Source organism: Phasianus colchicus, chromosome 6 (genome assembly GCF_987193195.1).
Source record: "Phasianus colchicus chromosome 6, bPhaCol1.hap1.1, whole genome shotgun sequence".
Taxonomy (NCBI): Eukaryota; Metazoa; Chordata; class Aves; order Galliformes; family Phasianidae; genus Phasianus; species Phasianus colchicus.
In genome coordinates, this window is record NC_143441.1 from 43,390,699 (window position 1) to 43,417,506 (window position 26,808).

Here is a 26,808-nt window from a genome sequence, read left to right on the forward strand (position 1 = left end):
ACATGCTGATGAAATACTAAAATACTGGAGTCAGAATGCCTCTTAGGTCCTGAACTACACTAAAATTTGCCCTAAATTTCCCTGAGAAGAATCAAACTAAGCTAATGAAACCAGAGAGGCTTAGAGGATTGCCGTAATTGAGCTTACAGAAATGAAATCGACGTGACAGCAGAATTTCTGAAGATAATGCAAATTCTGACCAGTTGAAAAAAGAAAAAAAAAAATTACTAAATTTGACTTAATTATGTAAATAATTTACATAATTGGAAATATGTTGAGGGGTTGGCTTAGGAAATTATGTGTATGGGAAAGTATAGTAATGTGCCAATCTATGGTTTTTAGTGTTCAGTATAATTCATTTTCATTTTTCTGCTGGCATTGTTCTGTTTTGAAGATACTGCGTAGTTCTGCTTTGTGGGTCAGGAGGGGAGAGGGAAGGGATTTGGGTTATGAAAAACATTTTCCCCTTCCGTATAGATTTTGCCCCATTGGATGCATGTGGGAATTCCTTCACATGTTTAATAGTACCCATTGAAGCCGTACCATGAAGTTTAGATTAAGAAGATTGATCCCATTGGCTTATAAGAAAGAACTGTAGGTTGTAAATGCCGAGGCTTCACGAATTTTTCCATGATGGAAAAAGAGGGAGATTTATTATGGAGCTATATTGGTGAGTTTGTTGCTTCAGCATAGTGTGAACATAGGCATTGTCTGACCTTAGCTATGCAACTTTCCCCAGAAATGCACCATCCTCCATCCTGCATGTGTTTGTGCAGCAGGAATGGATGAAGGCATAAGAACTTCACGTGCACCTTGTCTGCAGAACTGCCTGTGGCGTCTGGCCTGGCAGTCCACCTGAGGCCTGATAATGGGGGTGTTCCCTGAGCTGGCAAAGGCTGGGAACACAGTGCTGGGCTTAGCTGCTGGAGGGGAGAAACATCTTATTTTTTCAGTAGCAATTCCTCTGCCTAATGATCCAGATTATGATTTTTGGCCTCAGAAGGAGTTGTTTGCTCAACCAGAGCAATGGCCATACAGTTGGATCTCTAATCTGGACTGCAGGATCAGGAAATCTTGCAGAAATTCAGCTCCCATCTTTCCCACTCCCCAGCAGAGGGGCAGGGGGTGAGAACGAGAACCCAGAGAGCTTGTCAGACATGTGCTCCGAGCTTCATTTAGTAGTGTGATGGTAAGGTGCCTTTCATTAGGAAGGTGTTAGGAATTAATTTTACTTTACTTTAATTTTACTTTTGAGCCAGAGGTTGGACTTGATGATCCTTGTGGATCCTTTCCAACTTGGGATATTCTGTGTGATGAAACTGGTACATCTTACCTGTAATGCCTCTGACAAAATGAATATATGAAGTGAAAGCAAAGCAACAAGGGGAGCCAGAAGCTGGATTTGTGATGGAAGTGCTTCTTCTAGGGCTGGGTTCTGAGCAGCACTCAGAGGTGGAGGTTTGCTGTTTCGTGCTGCTGCACTCACCATGGCTAGAAACAGGAGGGCCGTGTCGTTGGAAGGGAGCACATACTGACTCCAGTAGACCATTGCAAAGTCTTGAAACAGCAGTAAGCTTGTGTTTTCTGCACCTGTCCTTGTGGATTAGTGCCTGTAATTAAAGCGAGTCCTAGTGTATCTAATCTGCCTTGAAAAATCAGACTTTCACCCCAGAATGCACCAGGCTCAGCATGACCCATGCGGGCTGCGGCGCTTGGTAGGAGGGAGGAAGGAGCTGTGGGAGACACTGCAGTGCTGAGCACCGCTGTGCTGGGCATCTCTGCCTGCCTGGGTGCTGTGGGCCTGGGCAGCTGCAGCACCAGTGGAGCAGCAGGGCTGTGTGTGCTGACTGGGTGTGCGTGTGCTTTGTGGTAGGCCCCGACCTCTGGTTGTGGCGGTGACACGAGGCAGAAACAACGGAAAGTGTGTTTTGGCAATAGGCCTAAAAGCCTTCCTAGAAAGAATGAAATTGCTGGTCACACAGCAGATGGGGTTTAGGGCAGCTGCAGCTCAGGTGGCATAGGGGCTGCCCCTTGGCCCACCAAGGCCTCATTCCTTGCTCCGCAGGTGGTGACTGTTGATGGGGGCAAGGAAGGGGCAAGGGATATGGAAGGTGCTGGAGAGCTGGGTCTGATTTTCCAGTGAGAATTCTTGTTACCGCTGATTGCAATGCATAATTGATATGAAATTATGAATACCGTGAACTTATTCAGCAAGAGATTAGCAAATTGAGAAATAATAGGAACCGTGACGCGCACAAAACAGAACAAATTACCAGGACAGATGATTAGGTAAAAAAATCCCAGGTTATAATCTTGTATTTTAGTTTTAAGCACAAGATTTTTTTTTTTAAATAGCTAAGCAGCAATAGCCGTGCAATACTTGAACAACAGCTTTGTCTCCTTGCAGAGAGCACTGAATGCCAGCTGAATGCTGTTGATTGTAATTTTATGCTCTCTGGGAAGAGCTGAATTGTGAGTCTGCCAATCCCTACAGACTATGTGGGTAGGATTTGTTTTCCAGAACTGATTTCTAGAAACAATGGTCTGGAAAAAACAAAGTGCTTATCGTAATTTCATAATAAGGGACTTAGTCTGAACAGGATTTGTGGAGCCTACATAGGAGAATTAAAGGTCACTATGGCCTCGGGGTAATGAGGTATTGCTCTTGGTTTCCTTTCAGCTGGGATTTCACCATGTGAGTTAATTATCGCATTTGGGGAGGCTGGAATGGTCACACAAGTACCAACTACATGGAGCTTGTTGGAATCACACTTCATTTTACCTAGGAATCATTTAAATGCTTGGGTAACTGACCATTAAGCCCATTTATTCCTCACCCACAGGAGCTGATGGGACTAGAGGAGGGGATTGCCCTGAATTGTTTTCTGTCACATTTTTCTCTGTCTCTGTGCTGCAGTGTTGGCTCCAAAATCAGCATGAGTTGGGGCTTTCCCTGCATCACCTGAGCTGTGAAGAGGAGGCAGAGTGATGGAAGCAGCACAGCTGCTGAAAGCGCAGTGAGCGATGTTGCTTGTAATAAATGTAGCTAATTAGTTTGCTTTTAGTGTGAAATTAATATAAACTGTCTGCAGTGTTGATTCAGACAAGTGCAGTTGTAGAACTAATGTTTTGTTCGGCACAAACCTCCTCGTTAGGAGACGTGTGCATACTGATGAGGAGGAGTGCCAGATCTCCGGTCTGAGGCACAACGAATGTGTGCTGTGAAGAAATGCTGCAGGTTTGGGCTGCTCATCTGTCTGTTCCCGCAGATAGAGGTGTCCAGACTGTTGAATAGCCTTTTCTTTTCCCCAGTCTGCTCCCACACAGGCAATAAATTAGGCTGCAGAAATGGTATCATCACTGTCAACCTTAAGAAGTTATCTGAGTGCTGAAGATGTTAGCGTGCACATAATGCCAGTCCCATTTCAGTCCTGTCATTTGGGATGAAGGTGACACATGTATAGGCCCCACAGCGATAGGACTCTACATACTCACTTGTGTTAGCACACCTGTGCTTGGAGGCCTCGCACTGCTCAGCACTGGGTGGCTGCTGTGGAGCCCAGCTCGACATGGGGATGTGCTCCCAGCTGGCAGGCCCGCAGAACAGGGTCATGCTTGGAGCCTCTGATCAACCCCTGCATATGCTGCAGTATTTTGGGACAGCTCCTCAGTGTCATTTTGTTATGTATCGGATGTGTTGTCTGATAGCAGACCTCAGGATGGTATTTCCCTCCCAGAAGTCAGCTACCTGTAAAAATCTTGCTTCCTCCAGCTCACATTTTGTTTTCACGGTTCTGATCACATCCAATTTAAACATGCTTTTGTTTGCATGATCAGAATAGTCTTCTCCCTTCCCCTAGTACTCATTCAAATGAAGAAGCCGATGGTTGTTACAGCTGAAGCAATTCAGGTGTGCTGGGGCAAAGAAAAGGCTGAATTTCAAATAGGGTCCATCTGAATCAGGATCAAACGCTCTGAAATAAAATCTCAAATCCATGGAACTGTTGTAGAAGCTGCCTGACTTCTTGGCTACGGTTCTTCCTTCAGGGCTACTGAAATAATTTCCTCAGTCACTCTGAAAATCTCAGTGCCCAAAGAAAAGGGAAAAGCAGCCTACCTTTCTCACAGGCCTAAACTGTTTTACTGGAACTAAAATACAACTTTCATTTGTTTTGCTTGATACAGGAGCAAGATTTACATTTTCTAAGTAACTTGGAGGTGTTCTTATATGATATGTGTCTATTGTAAAATCAGCCAATCCACTTATAAATAACTCCTGAGTGCTCTCATTGTCAGTCATCCTTTCCATTCAGAGAAAGACTCTAATTGATTTCACCTCAGTTCTGTGACCACCAAGCTGATTTCATCTTGCTGACAAGATGGTATGTTATTTTTGTGCCAGAAAATATGACAGTGTTAAGCTTGGATTTTCCTTGTCTAGAGCAGCACTGAACTAAGAATGCTGTGTTAGATCTCCTAGCTACATTCAGATCCAACAGGCAGGCAAAAAGCCGGGGGCTCTCAGCATGCGGTGAGTTATTGCCCCACATGGCATGGCAGGGGAGGAGCAGGGCCCTGTGCTAGAGCCATCCTCATCTTTCTAATTGTAAGACAACTGTTTTTAAACCAAGTTTCTTCTCAAAACAAACAAAGCTCAAATGGCCCTTTATGGCCCATTACTGTGTATGTAAGATTTGTATTTCTGGTCATTTGAAGATCATAGGGGAACAGCCAAAAATCCTGTATGTGTTTTCTGGAAGTATCTTTATACAGCTTAGGAACTTGTATGTTTTGATGTCAGTACAGAAACCATTAAATACTGGTGTTGGAGCAATTCAGCTTATCTTCTTTCTGAGGTGATACAGGTTTCAAAGAGCAGGATTAGGAATCTGGAGGGTAGACGTAATAACTGAAGGTCATATTTGATCCTACTGGATCCTAAGAATCCTTCTGTCACTGTTGTCTGAAAGTAGATCTGCTCTGGAACAAGAGATCTTATTGCATGGAAACTTCGTTTACCATTCACCTGGTCTTTTGCAGAGGTTTTTAATTCGTTGACACAGTAAATTTTGCTTGTGCATTAGAGAATGTAGAGAATGCTCTGGGACTCTGTCACGAGCAGATTTCATGTGCACGTTTAAAATGTAATTTCATTGAGTAAAATTTATGTGTTTTAGAAGAAAAGCTGATGTCTGTGCTATCTCAACACTATAGCCAGAATGTAGCAGATACTTCAGCATGTGTTTGGCTGTGGTAGTATGGGTGCTGTCATTAATTGGCAGTTTTGTTGGGCTGTTGGCCTGCTGCACTGCTGTACACTGGTGGCAGCACCTTTATCTGGCCTTGGGCATGCAGTATAAAGTGCTTAGAGAACTGTATCATGCACATTCTTTTCTCATTCCTACAAAAATAATTTAATTCAGTTCAGTAAGTATAACTTTGCATAAAGCTGACGTGGAATCATAATTTCCTCTTCTGCTAATAGCTTATGTATAACCATAGCCTAGATACTTAGAAAATGGTGATTCAGTGCAGAGGAAGTGCAATAGAAAGAATGCTGAGATTTGTAGAAAAATGCTTTGAGATCTGTACATTTTCTAAAATAAGTATTTGATTAAAACCCAATCTCTTCTATGTAGACGGAAAAAGGTTTTTTCACCCCTTTCTCCCTTTTTTGGTAAACTAAGCAGTGATTGGAAAGAAGTGAGAAAGCTGTTCTTTACTATCAGAGTTCCCCCTTTTCTCTCTTATCTTGTCTTCTAGCCAATTGAAACAAGGTTTTGTCAGTGCACAGTACCAATTGGAGACTTCTGAAGCTTTTTATGTCTTGCAAATGTCCTCCTACATCTCTTTCTTCCCCCACAAGCACACAAGAGACAGGGAAAAAAATGAGCAATACATTTAAGTAGAGGATGATTAAACAACCATGTTTCTGGATAAAATCAACATTTATTTCACAGAAAATGGCTTTAATGTCATTCTCTGTAATATTATTAGAAGTATAAAATAATGTATTCTTCATTTAAGCTAGAACCCCACCACTAGACTGGTTAATAGATCAAGGCAGTCAGCTGATGAGCCACATATGGGAGAAACTGCTGCATATGAATTGTTAATGATCTTTACCAAGGAAAATAACCTTCTTCCTGTTGGTATGGAGCCCAACTGGAGTGTGGAAAAATCCATTAAATGTATGAAGATTACAATGAGTCAGACTTTATATCCTTTTTCAATAGACTGTTGTGTAAAATGATGATTTAGAAATACTTTCTGGTTTTTATTGTATTTCCTGGCATCATCTAACCTCAGTATCGTAGCTAGTTGATAGACTACTGAAGGCTGTGCTTTTCTTATGTTGAAGGCAAAACTCGAGCTGGTTTGCCCCATATCCTCAAGCCAGGCATTTGTATCCTAGCATTTCACTCATGCCATCAGGGTTGAGCTTAGGGTGGGTCCAGCTGAGGAAGCCCTGAGTTAGAGGCTGTTCCCCTTGAAGATACAAACCAGAAGGCTTTGGCCATTCATTGTACGATGTGGGGTAGTTCATGGAGAGCAGCCTGGAAGTGCTGCTCTTGTAGGCAGGTGAAAATGTGGTGTTTATGAACACCTTTGAGGGGTAAATGAGTTGGAAAGAGTTGTAGGTACTCTTAAAGCTGAGACTTGGAGCATCCCTTCTGCTGTGCTGGTAACATTCCTGGCTTTGCAGGGGGTGGATGTGGCTGACAAACCACGAGGATCCCTGTGGAGCTCTCAGCAGCAGCAGTTTGGATCCTGTGGTCTGGGCAAGTTTTGCTGAGCCTTCCTCCAAAGGCATGAACATCATGTTGCTGCTAGCCTTTGCCTTGCTGCTTGCCATAATTCCTCACTGCATGGATGTAGAAGTAAAGAGAAATGTGAACTATGAGGGGTCTTGTTTGTGTATTCCTCTGGGCTTGAAGGTTGCTTCAGTCTGTGCTGCTGAACTTCTGCAGTGGTGGACATGAAGACATCAGGATAGAGGGGCATGGTTGAAGAGAGACTCAGAACCTTGGGGTTGTGGCAGCAGGTAACTAATTCTACTTACCAAAATATTTCAAGTACCGCAGATCTTTTAAATGAAATGAAATTACCACAACATCAGTACTTCAAAGAAATTCTGATTCATTGTCTGAAGAACATTTCAGTTAAAACTGCTGGTTTATAATTTTGATTCGGTTTAAGGCAAAACTTTTTTCTGGGAAAGTGAGTGAGAGAAGATTGGCACAAAGGGGCTGTAAGTGCCAATTTTCATTCCAACTTAGATCATCTCATCTGGACATTTGTCAATGCTATTTGAAGAGAAAAATATTGGTGCAAACTTACTAGTTTAAAAAACTGGGAAAACAGAATGCATGAAAATAGAATACATTATTTCTAGAGCTGTATTGTTAGTCGAACTCAGTGCTCAGTTCTTCAGCTATTTCTTATGTAACAGTGCTGGGGAGCTTCAACCCTGCAGAATTTCGCCTTTGGTAAATATTTTTAAATCTATTTATAGTCTATTAAAATGACAGCATAAAATCGTTACAACAGAATTGCTTTCTCTATGCAACTTCAAGTATCATCTACTTATTTTTGTCACTGGAGCAAATTTTAGCACGACTTCTACTTAAGATTGCAAAGCTCATGCTGCATTAGTGATGGGGCTGACAGGCTGTGCAAACCAGGCAGATCACAACTTTTCCTCTGGTCCTGTTGATGGAGGTTTCAGCCCTGGCAGCCAAATTAAATGCTACTTTTATCTTTATCACTGATGACCAATAAACATATCCCTACAGTATCATTCTGAAGTTAATTTTCAGAGCAAATCTGCACTCCCATTAAAACCTAAAGTACTCTGTCAGTAATTGTTTTCCTTGCATAAATTCTTTTTTAGAAGGCCTAAGGGCTATTTATGATAAAACTGTCAAATTTTGTATCTTCTATTTCTCAGATCGCTCTTGGCCAGAATGTAATTTTAAATCCTTCCTGTGTACAGCCTTACAGAGTTGTACAGCCTCAGGTGAAAAGCTGGGGAGGAACCATGACTCAGAGATGACAAGTAGGATTAATCTGCCTTAACTTGGGCATCTGACTTCCAGCTGCCTCAGACCCAACTCGTTATTCTGGCTCTATTTATAGTCACTGGAGAGAAGTAGGGACCTGCCAAGGGTGACACATCTCTGCCTCAGTGGGATGTCCTCACTGGGACAGGGGCATGGCAATGGGACAGGGTCTGGCTCCTTCAAAGTCAGCCTTGTGGCAGTGGATGTGGAGCTTTGGTTGGGGTGGCTGAAGGCAGCCAAGGCCGTGGTCTTCAGCTGCCATCTATTGCAGGTCAGATGGCCAGCAATAACCAAGACAGTGGTCTTCAGCGACCATCATGTGAAGATCCAGCCTGGGCAGACAGCAAATCAGGAGTTTAGTGGTGAGTTAAGAAGAAAGATTAAAAGCAAAGCTGAGAGAAGGATGGCATGTGATGGAAGAATTGGCAGCTGTGCATTGTGAAGGCAGCACCTTTGGATCTGGAACCCAGAGTTCACCCGTTGCCCTTGCCTACCTGTCTACAGCAGGAGCTGGAGGCTGCCTCAGTCTTTGAGCCTCATTTCCTACAGCTGTGACTTGGATTTCAGAAGGTTAGAGAGGGAAATGTGCATGGGTGTAGGTGGCTGGATTACATTCCCCTTTAACACTTCATTAGAGCTATGAAAATCTTTTAAACGGTGCTACCCCTGGAAGAAAGACTGTGTATTTTATCTTCGATGCTTTCCCACATCATACAGCATTAATATTTGGAAGGTAATAGTAACCAGTAGAATATTTGGAAGGTAATAGGAACCAATAGTAACCAGTAACCATAGGATGTTACAAATTTTTATCTGTTTTTGTTACGTAGCAGTTCAGGAATGTGTAGATACACTTTCAGGTGTTCAGTCTTTATAAGAGATTGAGTTGTTCAGTCAAGTTGGAAATTATTTTCAGTTATCTTTGTATCCATCATCAAAATTCTAACTGCTCTTTGTGTCAACTTTGAGTGTTTTATATCTGAGTTCTGATATAATTGCAATTCATTATGACCTTCATCGTCTAAACAGCGCTAAAAATTAGGCTTTTTATAAGCAGTCAGATGCAAATTTCTGGCTAGTTCAGACTTAGTTCATATCTGTGGCATACAGCTAGTTTTGAACTTGTTCTTAGTTCCAACACTGAAATTTTTATTAAAAAAGCCCTGATGTGGACTGCAGCAGAAGTGAGAGCGGGCTGCTGGGCTGGTGGGCCTTGGCATCTGGAGATCGAGCAGTGCGTTGGCCTGGGGCAGAACGGTTATTTTAAGGCCAGTTGTATGAAGCTGACTTGCCACAGAAATCACATTTTACGTAGATAACATTAATTCATCACGACACTCTGTTGTCTCATGGGAATAACGGAGTGAGCATAACTTTCTTCTTTCTCTTGGCATTGTGGACGTGGAGCTGTGTGCTCCTGGTGTGGCAGCGGCCTGGCAGGGCTCATGGGATGGCACACGTGCACTTTAATGTTCTTGGCAATAAGATTGCTCTTCAGTTGTTTCATCAATTCATTGATACATTGAGTATGTTCACTTAAGAGCTGTGCTCCCTTATAGAGTGACTGAAGGACATACGAGATGCCATATTGTTGTTACAGCTACAGCTTAACATACGTAAGACACAGCAGCTCCAGTGTGTTCCTTGCATTCAATTTTAGCAGCTATTGCTGTTTGAAATAAGGATCTGTTTGAGGGATGAGGCTACAAAACCTCATGTATTTACGTTTTTCTAAAAATGTAGTTCTGAAGAGTGTCAGAGCCATGGTTAAATAATAGGTTGAAATGTACTTTATGTGTGTGATCTCCTGGTACCAGCAGTGTCATCTCAAGGCAGAGTTGTGCTAATTAACTATTGCAGAGCCTGGTTGTGAGCTCAGTGTGTATTTATGCCTTTCTGACTAATTCCAAGCTTTAGCAGTAACTACATCTGGGATCATTAGATGGGTGCTGTGCTTGAATTGCAGTGAGTTCTACTCTGTTCCTGTGGGATGTTTTTGTTTTTTGTGTGGGCTTCTTTTACTCTCTAATTATTCTTCATAAGTGAAATTAAAAGAGGGATGTAATTAAAATGTTCTATTTTTGAGCTTGTGTCATCTTGAGTTCGTGGGCAGCACTGATGTATCTCTTCTGGGGACAGAAGCACTGTATGCAGAACTGGTGGCTAAGGAGGCTGGGGGGGGAGAGGACTGGGAGAAGCAATTTTTTTTGTGTGGTGGGAAGAGGGAGTGACTTCTATATTGTGCAGAGAAGTAATGTAATGAATCTAAAGTAGCAGATTTTGTGGTTTTTTTTTTTTTTTTTCTAATTATGAGAGTTAAAAATCTTTTATACTCTCTGATTTTACTGCTCACCTGGGCTTTCAGAGCAGCATCTACTTTGGTGAAGCTTCCTTTGCCATCTATTTATTTATTTACCATAGAACTAAAGGGGGAGTGATGGCTGTTTTCATTCCTGCTATTCAGCCCAGTAAGATTAAGTGGGGGAGGATGGGATGGGCAGAGAATTTCTATTGGCCGTGCTCTAGATTGCCGGTTCCTGGCTGACCCACATATGTCGTGCCCACGTTGTGACATGTGATTTTTCAGCTCTTTGCTGGTAACCGATAGTGCACAAAGCCCCCTTTGAGACGTGGATAGATGAAAGGGGATGAAACAGCTGGTTTGGTTTTATCCCATTCAGGTCGGATTTTTCTAGTCAATGTGCAGCATTAATAATAATAAAAACAGCTGTTCTATACCAGAAAACTTGCCATGAAAGGGACATGATTGCTGGGGGGGCTGGTACTGTCATTTAACCTCTCCTCACTTCAAAGCAGCAATCTTAGTTTTAATATCAGGAAAGATTAATGACTTTCACAGTGCAATTTAAGTATTTGCATTGATTATTTTTGTATTTGAAAGGAGAAGGCAGAGATCATCCTTGATCATAGTATATAATTCACAGTACTTGGAATAAACTTGGAATAAATACATTAAAAAAACTCTAATGTCACATATATCATCCTCAATAATTAACTTTTCTCTCTTGAGGTTTTAGTAGGAAGGTGAGGAGCCTTGATTAGTCAAGAACCAGCAAAAATGGGAAGGTGGGAAGTATATAAAGGAGAGAGAAAGTCAAACCTGTTAGGCAGAAAAAGGATTGATGAACTACGGAATAAAATTGTGACTTTGGGCCAGTGCAGTGGGCAGGCTCTGCCTTCTTTCTGACTCCCCAGTTAGGATCTTGTTCAGCAGAAATGTGAAGGGTTACTGTCACCACTTGCACCAGGATGATTTTTTATGGAAAGCATAAAAAAAACCAAACAACTGGCAGTTGAGGATAGTTGCATCTAATGCACAGAGGAGTCCAGATTCCTGTGAGCCTGTTAGTGTAGATCAGTGGAATTTTGTCCAGAGATGATGATTTAGGGAATGATTGCTATGGTAATTCTCAGAAGTGAAGAGTGATGAAAATCAACATTTCATGGTAGATGTTTTTTTCAATCACTATTAGATGCATTGGATATTACGACAAGTTTCTTCTCAGAAGGTGTGGCAACACATTGGAACAAGATAACCAGGGAGGTGGAGCTTCTCAGAAACAGTCTCTGCTTCTACTTGAGATAGGGGCAGACTGGAATCCAGTCTTGAGGTCTAGCTCTGTTTCCATGTGATTTTAGGGGCAGTTTAAGCTCTGTGTGGATTGGGTTGTCTGTACTCACCACTGCCCTTGTGCCAGGTGATGGGGGATCGCCTCTCAGAGGGTGCTGAATTGCTTTTGTGTCTGATGTTAGTCATGTGGAATTGAAAACAACGTGATGTTTTAAGAAAAGGTACAATTGTTGGCAATTCCAGAGAGCTGTTTGAGGTAGATTTTAAACCTAATATAAAATGATGCTAGAACTTTCTTAAGTTTAGTTCATGATTTAGTTTAGATCCGAGAGTAGAGCAATAATTGTTAAATGCCTTTTAAATCTGTTGCACGATGCAAGGAAGATACATTATTTCTTGTATTATTTGTCTGTAATTCATATAATGATCAATATAACACAAACTGGACTTTATTATTTGTAGCTTAGCTCTGTAATCTGATTCCTCTATCTCCACCTGTCTTTCTTCTAACTTCCATCTCTGGTTTGAGGCTGTTGCAAGCCTTCCATGCTGGGATATGCAGTGATGCTGATGGGTTAGGAGGCTTTTCTCCTCCAGAACCCAGGTGGGAACTGTAGTAAGTGATGTGCATGGCAGCTGCTGCACCTGTGGGACCCACAGCCTGGCTTTCTTCTCCTCACTGCCTTTAGAATTCTGACAAACCAGAAGAAGCCAGGAGAGCAAGGAGTGTTTGCTGCCTGAATATGAGAACTGTCACTACCATCTAGATAAAGTGAAGTTGAGATGGTTGATAATCTGTAAATGAAGTTAATCAAGGTATTAGCTGCATGGTTATTTTCTGGGTAGCAGCTGATGTTTCATGTTGGTTTCCTACATCTGTTCAACAGACACTGCAAGTTATAACTTAAAAAATCTCTTTATCTGTAGATTGGTAATATTAGCTTGTATAGCTACATAACCTTTGCAGTGTGGGGAAGGTATATGTGTATTTATGGACAGAAAGTAAATACTGACACTTGCAACATCCATTCAGTTTTAAGCAGAGCTGAAAGATAAAAGTTGATTTGCCTCTTTGTGTGTCTGTGACATTTTTGTAGAAGGACTTGTACTTACATAGGACCTTTCAGCCCTAAATGTAAACCAACTGGCTTGATGTGGTTCAAGGAAAGAAAGAGGAGACCCAAGAACAAAATAACACTGTTGGGCTTCAGAAGAAACAGTATCTTTCAGCTACTGGGAAAGTCCACATTGCAAAATAGGCTGCAGGTGGTCAATCCTAGCCATAACTGGGAGTAGAATATGGGATTTTAACTGATTTTAATCTGATTGTGCATTTTACTACTAGAAGAATTAAGTGATGTCTTGCACCTTTTTTCTGTAGACTTTTCTCCATTTTATTAAATTTCCTGTTCTCATTTATTCTTGCCTGGTATAAATTGTTCTCTAGCATGAGTAAATTGAAAAAATAAATGTAGATTTACCTGAATTTTCTAAAGATGATATTATTTCTTCCTCCAGTACAACCCATTTGGTGATTATTTCTGATCACCGCATAGTACTAAAGATCCAGTCTAGCCTCTGGAAGGGTTTAAACCAAGTGTTTTAAATGTATCTATTTTTAAAAAGAAAGTTTTTAAACAAGAATGGCAACAACATAGACAAGATTAAAAAAAAAAAAAAAAGAAACAACCAACAACAAGGCTGTTTGTACCAACTTTAATATTCAAAATTCTGACTATTTAGCATTCCCTACTCCATAGGAACTCTTCTCAGCTGGAAATGTTTGCAGAGAAATATTTATCCAAAACATCCAGTGAGCAGATTGCAAGAGGAGAGTAATCTATAGACTCACAGTGTTAATGCCATGGGATTGGTGACTACTGGAAAGAGCAACTACATTCTATAGTAATCATTCCTTACAAATTTTGTACTTTTGTGTTAGCCACTGATGTGATTTCAATTTATTTGCTTTATGGGTTCACTGACAAGGCACACAAAGACATCTTGCTCATCTAGTTGCTGATTCTGCTGCACATCTGAATCTTTGTATATGTGCAGTTGAGTGGAGCTCTGAAGTCTTGGTTTGATGGAGAAGGCAATGCGCTCAGGCAGAGGTCAGGCTGCAGGCTTGGAATGCATGTGCTCTGTGTGTTAACCTCTGGGAGGGTGAAAGCAAAGAGCTGCACAAGTGTTCATGGAGGAAAAAAGAAAATAATAAGGTTTTGTGTGTTTGTGCCCACTTTTGCTGGACACCAGTACGTTTCACAAAAAGATAATTTCTCATACTTCAGTTTGGGTTATGGTTGTCCATGGGGTCTTCTCACCTATGTTGGAAACTTGCATGGGAGGCCGGTTGCTAAGCATCCCTGGTTTTCTGGGGCTGATAACACCTTAGCAGCAGTCACTCACTGCTGTGTGGCTGCATCACTGTAGGGAAGCAGAGGGATGAGTGCACTCAGGTATCTGCCATGTGCTGCAGCATGCTGCTAACGTCCTCGTTGTCTGGGGTGATGGTGTTGCCCTGGCAACACAGAGCATCCCTGCTTTCCGGGCTGATCCCCACATCTCTTTGGGTTTACATATCTCTGTGAGATATGTGAACGTTTTACCTTGGGAGCTGCATGCTCTGCAAGCTGGTCATCTCAGAAGCCTCCCAGCAGAACAACAAAGAGATCTCCATCTCGGAAGATGGATGGCAGGCTGCCTCACCACATGTGCATCACATTTGCCTGCCAGATACTGACTGCTTTGTACTTTGTTCTCAAAGCCGTTTCATGTATTGTAGCCTTCCTTCAGTGCTCCCAAACGTAGTGATCCCAATTAAAGCCAGTTCCTTTTTTCTTTCTTCCTAGCTAAATGTTTTGTAATTTATTAGTAGTTAGTCTGAAGGTGTCATGCTGATAGAGCAATGAGCAAAGTCACCTGTTTATTCTCTTGAAATAGTCAAAAGTAAGAGAAACTGGAACCAGTTGGGGAAATTGGTTAACGTTTCAAGTCCTTAAGGAAATCACAGTCCTTTGTAAGTGTAATAAGCACATACATTTTCTCAGAAACTATTTATTTGAAAACATCCCTGTAGACAAGAGTCCAGATTTGATTTCTTATGAAGGCTCTTTCTACTAGTGCAGTGTAAGAAGTTTAATTATCTAAGAAGATCTTTCATATATGAAACTACTTGAGGTTCACAGAAACGTATGCTGCAGATCAGTGCCTATAGAACTGTGCATTTGGCTTTTTATTTTCAAGGCCATTGGCTCATTGCCAAAGTCCAGCATTTTGGCTATCATGCTTTCTTGGTTGCTGCTACTTACAGAGAGAGTTTTGTAGCTTGGAAGAATACTTAACATGTGACAGAGCCCTGACTGCTAGTTCTTTGGAAACTGCATTGTGGAGCTCCTTATTTAAGACCTTATAGTCGTTTTTAGCTGAAATATGCATCATCTATGAATAATTGTCACAGTCTGGAGATGTCAAGGTGCCAACCCTGTAAATTTAATGTCAGCCCATGTTTTCCATCACAAATGGGAATAGTTGTTCTGCAACCGGAGTTGAATAAACAAGTGTATTGATGTATGAGCCAGAAACAATCTAGTACATGCTTTCATTTTGCACTGTATTTTGCATTGCAAAGAGTTGAAATGAGTAGAAAAATAATTTCAACCCCTCAAGAAACCAGAGCTAATCTGGATGTTCAGAAGTGGCAGTTTCCTCCATCCCTTTCCTGAACATTGGCACACTGTTGAGATGGTGAGACTGGTTTTCCTGTCGCTGATAACTTCCCACCTCTCCAAAACCCTAAAAGATAAAGTAGGACTTCGCTAACCACAAATTTTAAAACAGTTCTATTTTTTCAATCCCAAAAAAATGTACTTAAGTGATTCCTGCTTCTGCTTCCTTAGATAGAACTGCTTGTCAGAGTGTGCTCAGAAGTCAGCCATCACTACTTACCAAGACCTAAAATGTTGATGTTTGCACTTGCAAATTTGTGTTTGGATTTGCAATTCTGTATTTCATCTCAGATTAGCAATGTGCGAATTTCTCATTTTAAGAAGTTAGGCTTTAGCTACTGCTTGTTATACAGCTGTATTGTTGAGGTCCTTAGGTGTGGTGCAGCAGACACCAAATTTATAGCAGCAATAGAAAAGGTTGGTTTTGTTGACATTTAAACTGCAAGCAGTCTTAGGTCAAAACAATTCACTTAGGATTGCCGAAATTGATTTATTTTGACTTTTAGTGTTCTCAGAAAATAGGGTGTGGATTGACCTGGGGAGATTGAGCTTTGTTGCTCTTATGTCCAACCTGGGAGCAGCAGTGGATGTATGTTTTCACTGATGTGTAAGGACTACAAGAAAGACAATGAGGCCATGGAACTTGTTCAGAGAAGGGCAACAATGCTGGTAAGAGGTCTGGACCACATTTGGAACATAATTCCTAATTTTCTTTTGGTTTTCTGAATAGTCCTTGTGTTTTCTGCCTTTACTTATTCCACTTCCCTTTTCCTCTTCATTTTGTATGTGAAACACTGAGTTATAAGTAGTGTTTTTTTTTTTCTTTTTAACGTGACAGAGGCACTTAAGCCCCAGTAAACTCACTGGGTTTTGCACAAGACTCTTTATTCTTACTGACATTAGCAGGAAAAGCACCAGCATGTCTTAGCAGATTAGATCTCTATCTTTTTTTATGACAGCTCTCCATCATGTTTTATTCATCATAAATAAATGAATCATTTTAAGACTACTACTGTTACAGTTGTTTTCCTATTTAATTATACATTTCTGTAGATGGGTTGCTTCGGAATACGGGAGAGAATTCCTTTTTAGTTGTTGTTTTGCAATAGGATAAAAGTAGAAATCTGCTCTTTTTTGTTTTGTTTTTAATAAGTGTGACATATAACAGCAGAGCTATTGACATGTGGGCAGAAATTAAATACCATTCAGCCTTGGAACCCTGTGTACGTTCTTGAATCTGCGAGGGTATAATTGTAAGTCAGCTTTCCAGCTCTGCAGGCTTTGTGGTTTAATAGTTTTAAATCTGGAACCAAAAGGCAGGGGGAAAACCTTCATATTTTCTCATTGAGTTTCTGAAGCCTGATATGCTTTGAGTCTTACTACCTACTGGCAGTACCATGCCAGCTCATTGCTGTGCAGTTGAGTCCATTATACTCAAACATGAAAAACTGAAGCTGGAGTTGTTACATCTCTGTACCACAGAACACAGGCTTTAACATTCTGTCCATACCTGCTGGAAGAACAGCACCAGGTTGTGAGCCCAGCAATCCATGCATGGCCCTTCCATCTCAGTGTTCTCCATGTTCACCACAGCATCTGCCCTCGTGTCCATGCCCCATTCCTGCTGTACGAGAGGCTGCACCATGATTCTGGGACGCTTCTGGGAGCTGCTGTGTTGCAGTGGTGATGGGTGATCGGCCACAAGAACGGAGAGCAAGAGCTTCCAAATGTCTGCTGACACCAAAGATTTCATTTCAGAGCTTGTTCTGTAAGTGCTGAAGGCTTAGAATGAAGACTTTTTCCTCAGCCATAAAAGCATTAGGTCTTGCTTTGATAGCTAACTCTCCACGCAGCTCTCTTATAAGGAAACAACTGAGCTATTATTGACAGGACTCGCTGAGCAGTGCAGACGTGGGAGTTTTGTTCCCGGTTCTGTTCTGTTGAATTCTTTCCTATGACTGCAGCTTCATGTGCCTCGGGCTTTTGCATATATTTGTCTGTGCAGGCACAGCATAGGCATTGGTTTTGCTTTTAATTGCTGTATGGTGAATTGCAGAGTAACAACCTGAAAGATTTGGTTTAATGAAAAAAAAATGCTGATAATTTTCACCTCTACTCTAGTCTAGTTCTGGAGAATTTCTGAATATTAGGTACAGTACTTTATTTATTTGACCTCATTGCAGCATTTCAATATCTAAAGGAAGCCTACAGAGGGGAGGGGAATCAACTCTTTGAAAGGATAGATAACTGCAGGATGAGGGGAAATGGTTTTAAGGTGAGGGAGGGAAGATTTAGGTTGGATGTCAGGGGGAAATTATTTGCAGAGAGAGCGGTGAGGTGCTGGAACAGGCTGCCCAGAGAGGTTATGGATGCCCCATCCCTGGAAGTGTTCAAGACCAGATTGGATGAGGCCTTGGGCAGCCTGGTCTAGCATTAAATGAGGAGGTTGGTGGCCCTGCCTGTGGCAGGGGGTTGGAGATTCATGATCCTTGAGGTCCCTTCCAACCCTGGCCATTCTGTGATTTAGGACAGGCAGTGGCAAACCTGGCAGCTGTCAGGCAGTGTAGGAAAGGGGCGGGAGTTGACTGTGCTGCCTGTTCCCTGAGAGGGGTGCAGCAGTGCCTGGGGCAGGCAGGGGCAGCAGCAGGGCAGTGGGCCCATGGCAGCTGCCCAGAGTTCATCCGTCCCCCGTGGGAAAAGGCACTGAGCTATTGAGGGCACAGGTGTCTCGTGTGCTACCGAAGTGGTGGGAGACTTCACCCATAAGATAAATGGAGAGGGCATAGCACAGCTCTTTGCTGCAAGCAGTTGCCTGTTGCCGTGCCTGTAACGTGGTGGGTTACTTTGGTGTGGACCTTGGTGTGCAGTTCTCTGCTGGATCTTCTTCAGTCTTAGCCCTCCCAGGAGCACACTGTGAGAAACCTGGTTCTGTGTTACAGGAGTACATCCACTGTGGTGGTTTTTACAGCCAGCAGCAGAATAGCTTTAAAGTGTTGCTTTGCACGTGGTCTGTCTTTTACCTTCAGAGATAAATTTCCTCCTCATTTGTGATAAAAATACCGAGCTGAAGGTGCGCACAATGCCAGTTCTTACTCACACAGCAGCTCTCATGTTCAGCCTCTGCAGCAGCGCTCGCTGCTCCCCCTGCTTTATGTAACGCCGTGCTGCTGCTGCTGTGCTGCTGGCTGCGATGCTGTCAGAAATCTTGATCTTCCCCCAAACATTTTTCTTTGTTTGAGAAATGGTGGGTGCCCAACCTGTGCCAGCTGTCCACAGATCCCAAGGGATTATCCAGCAGCTGTGAATAGCTGGAGCGACTTGGGCTCGGGCCAGTCCTTGGCTTGCTGACTCCTGGCTCTCTGCACACTCTACTCATAGCTCAGCAGGGATGAGCTGGACAGGCAGGATAGCTCCAAAATCCCACGGAACCAGGGGTTGTGCCTTCCCTGCCTGCAGCCTTGGGCAGTGCTGAAGAAGCACCGCTGCTGAGCGCTTCCATTTCACACAGCGCAGGTAGCACCTGTGAAGCCCTTCAGTTGGAACCCGCTGCAGCTTTTTATGTTGTCTTTTGTCCTGCCAAATTATATGTAAAATTCAGAAGTATTGATGTGGTTAGTGGAGAACAGAGCACGTATATGCATATGTCAGACATGCTTTCTTACTATTTTGGGAGTGTGTTTTCCCTGCCTGAAATAACAAATTTTGCATAACTTTGTCTCTCTTGCTACCACTCCAGTTTCTTTCCTTTTCTGTTCATCAGTTTTTAGATTTTAAAGCTGGAAAGCAACCTTAGGTCACCTCATTTTCTCTCTCATATTGCACAACTCACAGAATTTCGTCTTATTCCTCATTAAAAGGAAACTATTCAAAAAACATTAATTCTAGATAACTTTAGGATTCTTTCTTCCTTCCTTCCTTTCTTTTTTATTTTTCTTTCTATCTATCTTTCTGTATGTTTCTATCATTCTTTCTTCTCTTTCACATTTTGTATGTTCATTTTTAGGCTAAAATTTTACTTCGTGTCACATCTTTTCACCTTTTTTGTCTCGTTGTGTCTTCCCGTTTAATATGAATTTCTCTGTGTTTCTGTGTATACACTCCAATGGGATTGTTGATGGACCAGGAAAAATGTTTTAGCATTGTTCCATAAAATAAACTCCAGCTGTTCATGCTGTTGCTCCCACTAGTTAATGGATGCTTGACTGTAGTTCATGACCATAGCTTTGCTTGATCACCGAATTGTACTTTAAGTATAGTAAGGAGTTCATATTTAGGGCATCTAAATGTTACCTTGAAATCCCAGGTAAAAAAGATAGAGCTAAGGAGGCAGTTCACACTCCAAGGCCTTTTTTCCATCTGAGCATAGGCACTGTGGAGTCAGTCATTGTGAGCTGGGCAAACACACAAACACAAAACCCAGCCAGCTTCCAGGCACTGGTGGGGAACTGTTCTTATGAAGGCTGTTTCCACTTGTGTCCCTGTACCTAATCACTCCTGTTGTCCTGTAACAATGCTCATGCACAGTTTTAGAGGTTATTTACCTTGCTTACGTCAATAAGTTCCTGCAGCAATTCAGTGTCAGGTATCAGATGTTTTTTTCATGTGTAACCTTAGTCTATTTCCTGCCCAGGAATAAGCTCTGTCCTGCCTTTTCTTATCAGTGCAGCACTGACAGAAATTTATGGGCTCCGCTACTCTCAAGTACTGTACTCTTGAGTACGGTACTCAAGTATTCTTCACTGCTCTCAGCAATACCAAAATGTGATGAAGTGCGTTTTCTGTTCCAGGCCTTGTATAATATTACAGTGCATATATTCAGGAGCCTTCACTCATAATCAACCTTGGTGCCCCCACCACTGACGTACTGAGGAACACAAGCCCAGGTAATTCAGCAGAGTGTGCTGGCATCCGAGTCCTCCTGCACCCTTCTCCCCTTCATCAACTGTACATTTGGCAATAAGTTTATGATACCGTTTCTCTGAATGGGATTGGCAGGAGTAGAGACGTAAGTCTGACTCCAGATGAATGCAGTCTGTTGTTAGTTGTACATATGAGCATCTCATGATGTCCTTCACATGAAGGTATAGACGGTAGCTCTGACAGAAAGGTGGCGAGGGCAATTCTGTTGCTGAAGTTCAGTGGTTTCTGGTATAGAAGTATGCTTATTTGAGAAGAAACACATGCCTTGGTCTTGATTTTCCAAGATAGGTGACTTTGGGCATGTGAGTAATATTGACTGAGCTGAAATGTCAGAAATTTTGACTTAACGCTTTGTTTTGATGCTGCATATTATACAAGGAAGTTGCTCAACTAGTTGGTTGTAACCCGGGAGTGCAATAATACGTACTGCTGAGCAGCCATGTTGAAGGTTTTACTGTTTGTAAAGTCATTTTGTAGGTTGAAAAGTATTAAGTCAAACTTCTGCTGTCATCTTTTAAAAAGTACAATTTTCCAGTCATTATATATCACTTAAAAAGGTGCTGAAAAGATTAGTTCCCATATTGGCCTATAGTCCTGATCCTCCAGATCTGGAGATAAATCTGCTCTTTCCCTTTGGAAATGACTGACTTTCCAGCTTAGATCTCTATGAAGATGTGAAAATCCCCATCTAGAACTAAGTTTAGCTTGAGTATATGTAATGCAGCTCAGAACACATGTAGGTCGGACTTTTCTTCTCAAGAACTTGGTATTTGTAAATAGTGCCATTTCAGTAGGGTTAGCACAGGTCAGTGCAGGTTTTGAGTTTGACTGAATTCCACACCGAGCTATTAAAAAGAATTAACTAGGAAGTTTTGGAACATTTTTCTTAACACCTTACCCACGTTGTGAGTGATGAGATTGTATCTGTTTTCATTACGAGCAAAGCAATTTTTATATTAAAACTTCTGAAAACATTACCCAGGTGTAAAGCTTGTAGTTCAAAACCACAGGAGAAATAAATTAGCTGGATTTTTTGTTAACCTTCATCATTTGGTGACCTGAACTTAAGATTTTGGTGGTTAATTTGTTATTTCTGGATTCTCAAATTGGCAGGACTCTCAGAACTTATTTTTCATTGCTGTTTCTTTGTGTATCTCAGATGAGCTCATTCAAGACTGAAAACATTTCTAGAGATCTGAAGGTAGTTCCACTGTCAGTTAAATAATAACAAAGTATCTTAGTACTTCAGTAAGATTGAATTTGTTTAGTTGATGGTCCATTTTCAGAGGGAAGTACATTATGTGAAGGCAGTAAGAGGATGCTTCTGGTATATTAGTTGCTATATGTCAAAGAATTGCCTGCATATTAGCTTTCGAAAATTTTGTTCTCTGTGAATCAGTCTTGGTTCAGTTCCAAATAATTGCACATTTAAATTTCAGGATTTCTAAGTTTTGGACTTCTTAATCCAAACCTTGCTTCCTAGCACCTGCTCTGCAGAGACTGATTTCACTGCAGCTTCCTCTTATCACTCCAGAGCCTTTGGGGAAGAAATGTCACACTGCTTCCTTGCCAAGTACAGCAGCTTCAGCGAGGAGGCAGCGCTCCCTTGGGACGGTTATGAAATATATTTATTACTCTTGAAAATGAACTTCTCAGTATCTCAGAGAGTTGCTGACAGGAGTGAGTGTGTTTCCTAGCTACCTTGCTGTCACCTGGAAGCTCAGAAGGCCTCAGAGGCTGGCCCAGCCCACTGTGGCACTCACCACAGTGAGGGTTGAGGTTTGGGATCCCCAGGTTTGGGTACACTCTGTGATGGAGTTACTGGCCATTTGACTCCTTTTGCCCGTGACTCAACCAGCCCTATGTGATAATTGTCAGCAGTGACAGTAAGGCTGAGCTGTGCCATGCCACATGTGGTGGGCCTGTCAGCACCAGGCTGCTACAAAAAGAGCTGTAGAATCTCAGAATGGCTCGGGTTGGAAGGAACCTTAAAACCTATCCAGTTCTACTCCCTGCTGTGTTCAGGGTTCCCATCTACCAGATCAGGCTGCCCGGCTCCTGTGTCAGATTGATACTAAGCTCTTCTGTAGACCTTTGTGGCCTGAGCTGTGTCTCTGTGGTGAACAAGAAAAATGAGACACCTGCAGGCATGTTTGCTTAACCCAAGGCATCCCATAGCATGATATGACACGCTATCTTGATTTTCTTTTTTTGTTAAGTATGTATTTCTGTTTCTAGGAAGTAGAGCATACAGTGTGTAGATACCTTCACTGAGTATTTTTTCGCTTGAGTTTGCCTTCTGGAGATCCACACGTTAGGAGTGCAGTGGAAAATTTCAGGTTTGTCAGGCAGTGCCTATTGCTTTTCATTTACCCACACTGCATTTCATTCTCCAACATCACTGCAGCTCCATCCTTGCCGTGCACTCAGGCTGATAAGGGGTAGCACACAGTCACTTGTGATTTCCTTTGTGCAGTGCCTTTTCTTGAAAGAACTCTATGCTACCAAAGTGAAAAGCTTGTCAGAAAACAAATACTTCCAAATGACTCCTGAGCTTGAAATCAACCTATGTAATATTATGACTATATTATTGATGCCTGCTTATTTCAATTATTTGTGATAATCATTAGTTTCTTCAAATTTCTGTTTCCTAGAATAACTCTTATCTGATCGAAGCCTGTGGTGGTTATTGTATTACAAATAACCTTAAAATACTGGGTAGGTCTGATATAATAGAGGGCATCGTAGAGAACCAAATGCTTCTGCTGGGGGAGTTTCAAAGGATCTGCAGTTCCTCCAGACTCTTAGAAGTGATTATACTGTGTCACATTTATGAATGGGGTGCAAAGGCTTCTGCAGAGGGGGAAGGGTTTTGCTTCCTTAATGAGTATGTTTTCAAAGAAAAATTACACTTCCTTGTCACATGAAAGAAAGTAATGTGTACACAAATGCTAGCCATTATTTGGCAAATGGCTCAAGCTCAAAAATTCTGGCTGGAAACCATTAGGAAGAAAAACGTTCTTTGCCATCAATTAATGCATTGTTGGTTTTTTTTTTCCCCCTTTCATGTTGCTAAGCAGGCTAAGAGATAAGGGCCAGCTGTAATCCATCTTGTCAGATAAGTTAAGTCACTTAGTGTTATACTGGTCATCTGGAAGATGAAAACTCCATTTCACTCCGAGTTTGATTTTAGAGCGTATTTTTTTCAAGTCATCTTTGCTCCCAGTTAACATTTTTGTTATCTGTGTGTCTTGATTGAGTATTCTGATCCAAAACTGTGTAACATAATGCTCCCTTTTACACTGCATAGTCCGAAGGAAAAGGTGTTAAAACATGTTTGGTATGTTGCTTGAAAACAGCAGAGTAGATTCTGGTAATTAAGTGTTCCCTGTCTTGAGAGCTGTGTATTCAGCAGTGAATCTAATCACAGTGGGAGGGTTTTCCACCTCCCTTAAAGCAGCCGGATTAGGCACAGGCCACTGCTGTAAGTGCTGGCAGTGCCAGCACAAAGTGTGCTGAGCTGCCAACAATGCCTGCCCTCCTGTACTTCCACCAGCGCCTTGCAAGTCAGACCCCGGGAGGGAGGTGTGGGCCGCACCAGGGTCTGCGCCTTTGTCTCCTGTGTGTGCGGCCTCCCTTCTGTTCTTTGCTCTAAGTCTTAAGGAAAATGATTGCAGCAGTAAATCATCTTCTGCAGTCGTATCTGATGGCAGGAGGTGGATGAGACCTAGAAATGATGCGTGTTTGGGTTCTGCCTGTTGAATGATGTGAAGCATTCTCTGGAGAAGCGAGCAGTGCCCACGGCACGCCTGTCCTGCCAATTGACACATATATGGATCTAGTAATAGGATCTAACCCCACAGCATATCTCATGGTAGATCTGACCTTTCCTATCTGCAGCAAAGCGTTTTGGGGTGCAGAAGAAAGCACGTATTATAATTTTGGAGGCATTTTGGAATGCCTGTGCTGTATCTCGGGTTCTGCCTTCTTGGGCCATCTCTACAAGGCAGTCATCCTTACAGCATATGTGCTGCCTTCATGAAGTCCTTTTTAAATGATTTGGACTTACGTGGCCCAGAGTTAAATTCATGAAGTCCTTAATGCTGCCAGGCTGATTGCAATGGACCATGGGTGTAACAGCAAGTGGTCCCTGCAGGCATTGCAGACCACAGTGCACATCCACAGCTGCAGAGAAGCTGACCCGTGGGAGCCATGCACTGTTGGTTCTGTTCCACGGTGGCTGTGTATTAGGCACGAGGCCTACAGGCAGCGGGCACCACATGCTGATGGTATTGTTAGCAGTCCCTGGCACGGCTTGGTGTGATAGTATAGATGTAGCTGTGATGCTGGAGAAATGACTTCATTAATATATATCTTATGTAGGAGGACAGCTCTCATTTATGAAATTGGTTTGGTCTTGTGTGGGAGTCGGAGTAGAGGAGGAAGATGAGCAGAAGGAGTTAACCCCTTGATGATGGGCAAGCTTCTTTATTCAAAGAGGAACTTAAATAAACCATTGCTGAGTAACATCAGAGGTTTCTGGGGTCATTCATAGGTTGAGACCTTGAGACCCAGTTCTTGTTCTGACATCTATGAAGCAGATTTCGGTTGTTCCTTTGGGTCTCTGGAGTCTTAAAAGAAATGCACTCTAGCCTTCTGTCTGCCTGTACTTTTAACTTATATTTCAAATCTTGATTTTAAAATAATTCTTCCTTTTCTGTTGAAGATGTCCTGATTTGTCCTTGGTTTTGTCTCACAATCTCACCAACACAGAGCAGTCATAGGCTGCTGTTTCTCTGCTGCTCAAAGCTGCCTCCATCATTCCCTCATGCTGCACTTGTCTCATGCAACTCAAAACCCAAAAGCATTAAGGGTTGTTTATGTGGTTTCCAAGTAACTGAATAAGACAGAGATAACCCCTACCCTCCCTCTCTGCCCAGCAGCTTGGGGAGTAAGTTTGTGTTCCTTTCACGTTATTCGGGGTTTATAGTACCAGCTTTTAAGACTAAGTTAAATATAACATTGGTTCTGTTTGTTCTTACAAACGTAGTCAGTCTTTTGTTAGCTAATAGCCTTGGATCCCATCTGTACAGTGGTTTAGCTATTACTGTGTTTCGTTCCAGCCTCAACTATTACATAATTTTATTAGGATCTGTGGACTTGCTTGGCAGTCCCAGAAATGTCATATAAGGGGAGTGATTTGTTTACTGTTGATTTTTGAAGTGGTGAGCTTTTTCTCACACACGCACACACGCATGCACATGCACGAGTCATTTGTTGAACACCTTCGTTCCCCTTTTGAGTACACAAATCATATCTTTTCTTGTGGTGAACCCTTTTCAGTGCCTTTCTCCCTCTAACCTCAGTTTTCTTCAGCAGTCTGAAAGGAGGGACCATACTGCATCTGTTTCACAGGCAGGATAGACAAGGCACGGGCAAGAGGGAGCTTCCCGAGCAGAAATTCAGACTGTACAGATGCTGGCTAATTTCTTAGCAGATGCACTTAATGATGCTATTCATTTTAATTCTGTTTCGGAATAAATAAAGTGTGATTTAGTTTGTGGTTGGCAGGTTTCTTCCTTTGTAAATCAAATCTTTTGAGGCTATTTACATGAAATTTTCTTTCTTGCTTGCTTTTTTTTCTATTTCCTTGTCATCTTTTTTTGGCTGCAATCTGGAGAAAAATCTCCATCTAATACATAGTGCCTCCCACACCAGCATCTATAGGCTGAACCAAAGAACAGAGAGATGGAAAACTCTGCAGAGCTGAAACTGTCAGAATCAGAGAAACCCTAAAAGCTCCATTTCCAGCGTTGGAATACAATTTCTTTACATTCTGCAATGACGTATAGCTTATACTGTTCTTTTCTGGGTACCGTATTTGGCTGTTGGTCTAAGAACATAAAAGGGAGATGAATCCAAACTATACATTAGGAAGCTGGCACTGAAAACTGGATTTTTTTTTTTTTTCTTTTAACTTTAGAAGGAAAAACATTTGAAACCCTTCCTTTAATTCATGGATCAGCAAAGATATCGTGGTTGAGTTTCCTTTTGATGTGATGGAGAGAAGGCAGTGCCAGGTTGATTTCTGTTTCACAGAAAATCCTGTTACATCAGTGTTATACACTGCATCTCAAAATTCTGCCATATATGTGCCACAATATTTTAACAATGCAACCTAATAAACATAACCTTCAAATATTAAACTACCAAGTCTGCCTTTAATGCTTTGGAGTGAATGTACTGAGGCAGTGTGTTTAGTGCTATTAACCACTGTATGCTCTGAGCAAACGGCACACATTTTGTTCACTCTACAAGTGTGGAAGTTCGTAGAGTCAGAAATTGCCCCTGTCCCTCACATGTGGTATTTCAGGACCAAGATACAGAGCAATATGCGATGCAATCCGTGTAAAATATTTTCTGTTCTTAGGCAATACGCGGCAGTCTAAAGCTTTTCAAATTCTGTGGCCCTTACAGATGGATGTGCAAGTATTGGAACCTGCAG

The 26,808-nt window shown here is 42.0% G+C and overlaps 1 protein-coding gene across 6 annotated transcripts in view; it reads left to right on the forward strand.

Moving 5' to 3' along the window:
- The window catches only part of DIP2C (DIP2 acetate--CoA ligase C (putative)), a 292,787-nt gene that overhangs the window by 66,574 nt on the left and 199,405 nt on the right, over positions 1-26,808 (forward strand). Inside the window, exon 1 of one of the 6 annotated variants that reach the window (XM_090143120.1) lies at positions 7,890-8,633. The exons of the other annotated variants lie outside the window; for them this stretch is intronic. The gene's annotated coding sequence lies outside the window, so the exon portion shown is untranslated. Of the gene's footprint in view, positions 1-7,889; positions 8,634-26,808 lie in introns of those variants that run through there. 6 annotated transcript variants of the gene reach the window in all.